The following is a 10296-nucleotide window of genomic DNA, read 5'->3' on the forward strand; positions in this document are numbered from 1 at the left end:
AATCCAAAAACAAAAAAATATTTTTGAGACAAGGTCTCACTAAGTCACTAAATTACCTAGGTTAGGCTTACATTTGAGTTCCTTCTGCCTTAGCCTCCCAGAATGCTAGATATAGAATGTATCACCATATCTGGCTTCCTCTTTCATTCTTTTTTTTTTTTTTTAAATTTTTATTTTGGGGAAGGGTCTACAGGGTGTTCAGGGTCTCACTACTAGATGGGACTCGTAGTGATCCACCTGTTTACAGTCTTCCAAGAGCTGGAATTACAGGCGCACACCAGCAAGCCCAGTCTCAATCACCACAGTCTCAGCAATCCCCGGGGGGGGGGGGGAGAGGAGCTGGCACTGTAGGCCTGGGGATCGAACCCTCTCATCCTTTAGAACCTCAAAACACAATATAGTTTTGTGAAGCCAACTTTTACTGAAGGTTACTTAGGAAAGTGGTGATTACAACATAACATAGACTAGGCAACTACTCAAAAATGGTTAATATTGGGCAAGATAGCTCAGCGGACTAAGTGCCTGCTTTGGCAAGTGCAGGGACCAGGGTTTGATCCCCAATCCTGCATGCTGTGCCAGCCCGGCCCCCGGGGCACACTGAGTGAGCAACTGAGTCTGGGGCATGGTGGTGCATGCCTGTAATCCCAGCTCTGGGGAGGCTGAAAAGAAGAGGATCACTCTGAGTCCAAGCTGTGTACTGAGACCCTGTACCAAATACATAAATGAAAAAATGATTATTAGACATCATCCAAAGTTATCCATACTATAGATAATGTGTTAGGGCCTGTCATTTTCTTTAGGAATTCACCTGGTATCTTGTTCATGCTTTCATTCATTCACTAAGTCATTACTTAGAAATGGCCAAGAATCAGGCACAGTATTGTGAGAAAGGGGGAAAACAACCTGATTTGTGATTTTAAAGGACTAGTCTAAAGACTAGGGGTGTAGTTCAATGGTAAAGCACTTTCCCTGCATGTGTGAGGCCTTAGGTTTGATCCACAACACCACAAAAAGAAAACAATACTTCTTATTGTGGAAATAATAGACTGGGAAGGCTGGTAAGTTATCTCTAGTGCAATTCTCTTTTTCATTTTAACCTTCTTCTAAGACCAAGGGTCCCTGCAAAACTTCCCCCTCATCAGGAGAAAATGAAAATTTTGTTTCTTTATTTTTTTTTCCCAGAACTGGGGATTGAACTCAGGCCCATGTGTCTGCCAGGCAGGTGCTTATTCTACTGAGCCATCTCCCCAGCCCAAACAAATTAGTATGCTTTCTTCTCTCTCTCTCTTTTTTTTTTTTTTTTTTTTGTGGAACCAGGGTTTGAACTCAGATCCTTGCATTTGCCAGTCAAGCGCTTATCCTACTGAGCCATCTCCCCAGCCCCTGTTTCTTTATTAATTAGAATGATTTAATTCTATTCTTTCCATTTAAACCATGATTTTACTTTCATAAACACACAAGTTTAAATTGTTTTCCTCAAAATAGGTGTCACCTTAGCCAGTTTTCAGTTGATGAAACAGAGGATCAAGTTAGTTGTGATCATGCCTTAGTCTAGGATCTCATCTTCATACCTTCACTCTGCTAATAGCTTCTTTGCTTCTCATCTAACACGCTACACTGGCCCTTCACCTTTTTCTTTAGAGAGAGCTTTGAATTGGCAAATCTCATTAGCTCACAATACCTGCTCTTCACTAAATACTTCTGGCTTTTGCCTTCTGCATGTGTGGGAGTGTTTTATTTCCTAGCCTTCTTACGATTAGGTATGGCCAATAGATTTGAGCAGAAGAGATACATTACTTCGTGCCTACAGTGTTTATTTATTATAAGACTCCTCTGACTCCCCTTTCCTCTGGCATGACAGCCATCAACATTTTGGATGTTGCTTGTGTTATCAGCCTAGCTGCCTCAATAAGTGATAGGCAAGAGCCCTCTGTGAGTCCATAAATAATAAGCAGCATGATCAAGAAATAAACCTTCTTAGTATCAAGTCATGGAGTTTATACACTTCTATTGTTCATTCAACCTAGCCCAAAGTAACTAAGTAGAAGCTTTTTTATGTTTTTATTTTTATTTTTAGTGCAGGGCTTTGCACATGCTAGTCCAGTGCTCAACTCCTGAAATATACAATTAGCCTTATTATCATTTTTAATAAAGGGAAAAAAGCCTGGTTGTAATAGCCCACATTTGTAGTTTCAGCACTCAGAAGAATGAGATAGGAGAATTGTAAGTTCAAGGCCAGTCTGGACTACATTGCAAGACCTTGTCTTAAAAACAAAAACCAAAAACAAATGGTAGAGGAAATAAATACATTTTTCAATTCCTGAGGATATAGATTAAATAAACTTCGCTTCCAACACACAGTATTTTTTGAGGTCTTGCATTTTCCCTTGATAATTCTTACAAAAATGTTTACTCTATTCCATAATATACTATATTATAATTCCATAATGTACTGTGTTATAATAAAATTGTAGAACATTAGTTTTCTATCTATCCTAGCAGAATAGATTCTTTTCCATTTATGGAAAGAATTGTAAAATCCTATCATATTATGCTTCACTCCTAGATAATTTCTCTTCTTCATTTATAAATCAGAGTATTTTTCAACTACAGCTCACCTAGATAAGAGGCCAAAACAAAAATCTGTTTTTGAAGCTGTTATATTAGTGTAACTATGGTAGTAAGTATTTAGACTATTACCCAAAAGGGGGCAGGGTGAATAATCTTGAACTATTGCAGAAAAGATTTATATTAGTATAGGGGCCTGGGAGATGGCTCAGTGGAATAAGCGCTTCCCTAGCAAACGCAAGAGCCTGAGTTCAATCCCTGGTTCTGGAAAAAAACAAAAAAATAAAAAATAAAGATTTATATTAGTATATATTCTACCTAATTGGTCAAATCTCTTGGGTCATGCAATGAACTAAAACTGTTTTGGACCCTCTGGTCAATCCCTTTACCAATTCAGGGTGATAGTAACAAAATGGCTTTTTCATTAGGTAAGCTGGATAATTATGCTCTGCCTTTCACTGTCAGTTCTGTACTATTTGTCACATTAAATGCACTAAGGTTCTTGATGAATAACAGTCCATTAAATCAACTTTCTTCCTATAACTCTCAGAGCTTTTTTAGTGTAGTGTCACAAGTATTAGTAAGTCCCCACTGCCTTGTAGGGCATTGAATTTGCAGCCTTGAAAACAAATCTGCCCTGGAATCCAGTTCTAGGGACCTCCACTACCTACCTTTCTCTCCTGTGCTTGCATATTTCCATCTATAGCTTGGCTGTCTCGGAAGCACCTCCATTTGCCTCTGCTAAGGATGCTCACATTGACAAAGCCAGTGTCTTTCCAAGGGCTCACAGCACCAGCACTGCCCAGGATTCCAGGGAACCAGCAGTTAGCAGTCACTGGTCCCTTAGGCAGAGAGAATAGCCTTTCCTGTACTCTGTCACACCTTTTTCATGTGGTTCCAAACTAGCCCTACTTATATACACTCTCACAAAGTCTTAGATAGTGTGGCCTTAAGGACTCAAATGTCAGGGACCCCTGCTGTGAGCTTCTAATTTCTTGCAAGGTATCATACACAGATAAAATGAACAAAAGACAAAATGGTGACGCAGCAGGGATCTGAGATGGCCAGTTGTTCACCAGGAACAAAAGGCCATGAGGCAACTAGAACCTCGTATTTATTGATCACATTCACATTGAGCAAAATGGTGAGGGGATTAGTGGATGACTTCTAGGCAATGGTAGGGAGAGGTGGCAGGTTAATAAGATGCTTATTTGTTCCTCCAGGAGAAACTTTTATTTTTTTTATTTTAAGGAAGGGTCTACAGGGTGTTTAGGGTCTCACTACTAGATCAGACTTGGACTGATCTTCCTTTTTACAGCTTCCCAAAAGCTGGAATTACAGGTGTGCGCCACCACACCCAGTCTCAATTGCCATCTCAGTGAACCCTGGGGGTGGGGCTGTCAGAGCTGGTGGGAGGGACTGAACTCCTAGCCCCCTGTGCCTGCTTGCAGGTACTTTACTCAGCTGAGTTATTTGGCTGGCCTTGAGAAACTTTTTTTATTACTACTTGGTTCTCAAGGAACCAGGATGCCTTTAGCTGATATAATCCTGTCCTTGAGTGTCAGAGCATCATCAGATCATCAAGGCCTCCACTGTGACCAAAGATACATGGAGTTAGGCTCCCACATACCATAACTGGCTTGCATGGAAGATACTAGACCTTAGACAAGCCCTAATGAAAATTTAATTATGAAATTATTTTTCTCAAAATATTATATAGAATGACCCTTGATACCCAGGCCCAATGCGAGGACCAGCAAGCAAGTGGGGGTTGTTTTGTGCTGTGCCAACTCACCAACCCACCATTTACTCCAGAAAACTTGTGGTCCCTCCCTCTACCAAAATTCCCCCTTTACCCTTCTGCCTTGATTGCATAGTGAAACCTCATGACTGTTCATTAATAGAAACAGGAGGATATGTGACCGTCTGGCTCAGCTAACCACTGAGGCAACCTCACTGTGTTGTCCACAGGTACACAGTGACAGATGGCATCTGCAGGCAGCTGCATTGCACTTTGTGATGACACAGGCAGTGGGCATTTACAACAGGAAGTCCTGTATTTTCAGTGTCTAGGAACTGGGCAAGTATCTGGGGACTCTAGAATATGGATAGAAAATCACTCAACACCAAAACTTGTCATCTCAAAATAGCAGAACATGAGAAGGAAGGAAAGATTTGAGTGTTCCAGACAGGTAAAACAAACCACAATAAAGAGGGATCAGGCATCAGAATAGCATAGAATTAGTGAGGCATGGTGGCACATACCTGTAATCCCAGCACTCAGGAGGCTGAGGCAGGAGGATTGTTGCAAGTTCAAGACCAGCCTGGGCTACAAAGTGAGCTCAAGACCAGCCTGAACTGCATAGAGAGACCCTGTCTCAAGAAAAGTAATAATAAAAATTAAAAGAGAGAGAGAGAGAGAAAAGAAAAAAATAGCATAGAGTTATTAACAGCAACTCTGGGGCCAGGGGGAAGGCTCAGTAAAATAAGTGCTTGCCTGGTAAGCACAAGGGCCTGAATTCAATACCCTGTTCCACAAAAAATTTAAAAAAAAAGACATAAGTGAACCTGTACTGTAACATCTTGTAACTCAGTGGTGTCCCAAATTTTCTGATCAAGGAGATTATGGTGCCACAGAGGAAAGTGATCGATGATGTAGAGTGCGCCTAAGGAGAGTCATATGGGAGAAAACATTCTCTCAGGTTTTCACAGAGAGTAAATTGATCAAGAAATAGCAGTGACTCATCTACATGGCTGACAATGAGAAAAGATCTACAAACTGGTACAGGGTTTCAGGGTAAATCCTGAAGGGATTTGACTGATCTTGTCAGATATAGAAGTTACATTTCTTGTTATATAGATCTTGCTTTATCTTGGTCTTTGCCATCCAGCAGAAAAGTATAAAAGCAAGGTATAAAAAGTAAAGCCATATTAATATGCTGAGCTGTAAAAGGCTCAAGTCAACAACTTCTGACATTGCCAGTGCTATGGATAACCCACTACTATTATGGACTACTGGACAGATTGGATTATTTTGCTGAATTCACAAACCTACCATATTTAAATGGTAATAGAATACCCATCTCTGACAAAACTAAACCAAAAAAAGGGGATATAAATGAAGGACCATTTTGTATTTGCTTATACAAGATAGTTAGGATAGATAAACAACTACTTTCTCTTAATTCAATGAGAAGAAATATTTGTACTAATAGTGTTTGTACAGGATATCTTGTACTATAAATAACTACTACGAAGACAACAATATCAAGGTATTAATTATTGTAACTGTCTTACTAACCTGTTTTGAAACGGTCTCATCATATTTGTGTCTTAATAAAATTAATTTTAAAAAAGATCCTAAAACACAACAAACACTCCTCTATCTCTATAGTTCCCAGTAAAGACAATAAAGCAGAGAATATAAGCCACTTTGAATTTAAAAAAAAACCAGCAACTCTGAAGCCAGAGACTGTGGAACCAGGCCTCCAAACTTCTGAGAGAAAGTGGTTTTCAGCCCAGAATTCTGTACTAACTAAGCCACCATGCTAGAGGCAGTAGAAATAAGACACTTTCAGATACACCCAGTTTCTAAATTATACCTCATGTCTTGGCTTCTGTGCTATTGCCCTTCCCATTCTCACTGTCTTTCACTCCATCCTAGCCTCTGGCCTGGTCCCTACACATTTGTTCCTCATGTGTTTAACTTTCAGGGGTGGAAGAAATATCCCTAATCCTGAAATTCCAGATGCTCATTTTATCAGGAAAACAAAAATTTTCCCAGAGGCTTCTCTTATCAGAAGGCTAGAACAGGAAGATCACAAACTCAAGGCCAATCTAGGCTACATAGTGACCTCCATCTTAAACAAAACAAAACAAAACTTCAGCACTAATCTAATACAAAAACCCCAGTCTTGCCATTATCAACCCCCATGGTCTCACAGACATGGTTCCCAGCATTTCCTGTTGACTGTTTTCAGATACCAAGTCAGAGGCAGAAGCAGAGAAAAGAGAGAAGTTCAGTTGCTTATTTTTTTTCCCGCTTTCTTCCGGCTGGCAGACTACTTCCTCTAGTGGCAGCTGGAATGTCCAGGAGGGTGGCCTTTCCTACAGGCACAGTTCTCATCACAGACCAGAAATACTCTCTCCTGTTGCTCCCTTAGACATTTGGGGATAACAGCGTTCTGCTGTTGCTGGCATCTAGACACATCATGATTTTCTATAACCTTTGAATTCTCCTTTGTTGCCTTTTTGCATAGGTGTGTGCTTCCTTCTAGAACCCAACCAACACACCTGCCAACCACACTTTGTCAAAAGTGTTAGAATAGGCCTTGTGCAGTGATTCAGACCTGTGATCCCAGCACTCAGCCAGCTGACGCAGGAGGACTGCTATGAGTTCAAGGCTAGCTGAACTACATAGAAAGATTCTATCTCAAAACTAAATACATAAACAAAAAGAACAATAAATCAATAAAATAAAAAGCAATCCAAGTAGAAAATTAACTTCTCCCAATGGAGCAAATATTGGTTCCAAAGAAAACAGAAACTTTAAGCAGAGGAGAGAAAATATAAACAATGAACATAAGGTTCAGAAGTTGATAATATTTAATCAAATTATCATAAAGTTAGCATGGCATGGTGACACATACCTGTAATCCCAGCACTCAGAAGGCTGATGCACGAGGATCACTGTGAGGCCAGCTTAGGCTAAATGTTGAGTTGGAGGCCAGCCTAAAATACATGGCAGGGCTCAGTAGTATAAACACTTGCCTGTCAAGTGCAAGGTCCTGAGTTCAACCTTTGGTACTGCAAAATAAATAACTAAATAAAATGCATGGCAAGAACCTATCTCAAAAAAAAGGATATTGTAAAATTGACATTAACAAAATATTGTTACTAAACTATATTAGGTAAATGGGATGGGGTGGGCTGGAAATATATTCAGTGGTAGAGCAATTGTCTGACGTACATGAGGCCCTAGGTTTAGTCCTCAGCACTGCAAAATAAATGAACAAGAAAGATGTAGAGGCTAGAGAGAGTAGAGCATATGTGTAACACACAGGAAGCCCTGGTTTAATCCTTGCACCACAAACTAAAAAAATGTGAGAGAGGAAGTAGGGGAAGCAGTAAAAAGAAATATAAATCCTTGTTGTCCAGAATGGAAAGTGCATAAATAAAGCTGGAGAGGTGATGCAAGTATAAGTATATCCTTTAAATGAATTCCTAAATTACAGAAGAAACCAGTTGGTTATGCTAACCATAGCACTGGAGAGGGTAAGCCAGGAGGACCACAAGTTTAAGGCCAGCCTGGGCTACACAGTGAGGTCCTACCTCAAAATAATAATGATAATGATAATGATAATAAATATTAATAATAATAATAATAATAATAATAATAATAACTAGACCAGGCAGGCATCTCTCTGGACTCCTCTTTCCTTCTATCGTTACCAACATCCAGTTCTTGGAAAGTTCACAATTTAACCCAACTAATCAGAGCTGAAACATGAAGTGGCTTATTTTCTCACAGAACAAGAAATCTAGAAACAGGGTGAGTGACTGTTTATTTGGATTCAGCTACCTGGCACGGCCAGCTGCCTGGGCTCTGTCATTCTGCTCTTCATTGTCCTATTCCATAGGTCTCAGGATGTGGTCCCCAGACAAGCAACATCAGCATTGCCTGGAAAGTTGTTAGAAATGCAGATTCTCTGCGCCAGGAACTTAGCTTAGTAGTGTAGCACCTGCCTGGAGAGTATGAGGTCCTGAGTTCAATTTCCAGTATCCCCCCAAAAAGGGAAGAAATGCAACTTCTTACATCTACTTCAGACTTATGAATTAGAAATCAAGGGCATAGCCCAGCAGTATGTGTTTTAAGAAGCCCTCTGGGTGATTCTGATGTACCCCAGATAAAAAACCATTTCTTGTTGCTAATCACGTCGTGATCACAAGATGATTGCTTCAAATATTACATTTTTCATGAGAGGAAGAAGGAAGTGTCCCTATCCTGAATGTTCGTCTTATCAGGAAAACATTTTTCCCACAGGGTCCCAGCAGATATTTCCTTAAGACTCCATGTCTTGCTGGACATGATTGTGTAATCTTGTACTCTGGGAGGCTGAGGGAGGAGGAGCATCCATAAGTTTGAGTCCAGCCTTGACAATTTCATGAGACCTTATCTCATGTCTACTAATGCAAGAACTTAGGCTAACTGGTGACAAGAAAATCAATGAGACGTAGAAATCTTTCCTTTGTTACTATTGTTGCACTGTGTAGTGTGGTCTTGGTCATTTTGCATTATGCTAAAAGAATCTCTTGGGCTGGCCAGATAGCTCAGTGGATTAAAGCACCTGCTTAGGCAAACGTGATGACTGGGGTTCAATCCCCGAGTGCGATGATGGCCTCACCCCCTTGGGTGTGCTGAGATGGAGATTGAGACTGGGTGTGGTGGTGCATGCTTATAATCCCAGTGCTTGGGCAGCTGAAAACTGGAGGATCACTATGAGTCTGATCTGTGTTGTGTGACCCTGTAGACCCTGTACTAAATACATTTTTAAAAAATCTCTTTCTTTTTTTCTTTTTCTTTTTCTTTTCTTTTCTTTTTTTTTTTTTTTTCAGAACTGAGGATTGAACTCAGGCCCTTGTGTTTTCCAGGCAAGCATTTATTCTACTGAGCTATCTCCCCAGCCCTAAGAATCTCTTTTCTTTGAAACCGAGTCAGGGAAGAAACAGGAGGGAAAAGGGGACTAACTGACCTACTAGCTTGAAGATAAGTTGATTTTTATTTTGACACAAAAATTCTAGTGTGGACATTTGATATTGTGGCTACTTTGATACTATTGATGGAACATCCCATCAAAACCCCTGCTCTGGGGCTTTGGGGACTGAAGGTGTTGCTCAGTGGTCCAGTGCTTGCCTAGCATACATGAGACCCCCAGTTTGAGCCCCAGAACTGGAGGGGAAAGTTTTGTTTTGGCACACACACACTACACACAAAGAAATGGTTAGTAATTAGTATGCACAAAGTATAGATGTGAGAAAGGAGAACTGCGGATTGTTAAAGGGTCTGTGTGACATGCAGTAGGAGAACTAGAGCAAGCAAAGGTCAGCATACAAAGGGCCCTGTTGCTGTGCTGAGGTAGTTCACTTATTTTTCTCTTTATTGAATGATATTGACTGGTACTGGGATTGTACTCTTAGAAATTTTTTTTTTTTAATTTTGAGACAGTATTTTATTAGTCACTAAATTGCTCAGGGTGGCCTCAAATTTTTAATCCTTTTGACTCACCTTCCAGGGAGCTAGTAGCAGGGCATGCATGGCCACACCAAACTCATTTATTTTTCTTTGTTTTTTTCTCATTTATTTATTTTACCATTTTCTTTTTTTAATGATTATTATTAGTACATTTTCGTAGTACATAAGATTGCATTCCTTTTAGGGAGCTGGTATGTACATAACACATTTATGTTGTTATGTACATATATTGTTGGTATTTTATTATTGGTATGTTATTTATTTGGTTCTTTTACTTTTTAAAGTTTCTCATATTAGGAGAAGATATCATACCATGTCTTTTAAATAAATTGTAAGTCAAAGTTATAGTATAAATCTTAGAACAAAAATTGAGATTAAGCAATATTCCGAAATTGAATACTAATTAATTAAAAATTAATTGTTTAAAACAATTGAACTAAGAAAAAGTTTTCATGATAGCAAAGAAGTACTAAGAG

This window comes from Octodon degus, unplaced genomic scaffold (genome assembly GCF_000260255.1).
Source record: "Octodon degus isolate 3935 unplaced genomic scaffold, OctDeg1.0 scaffold00245, whole genome shotgun sequence".
Taxonomy (NCBI): domain Eukaryota; kingdom Metazoa; phylum Chordata; class Mammalia; order Rodentia; family Octodontidae; genus Octodon; species Octodon degus.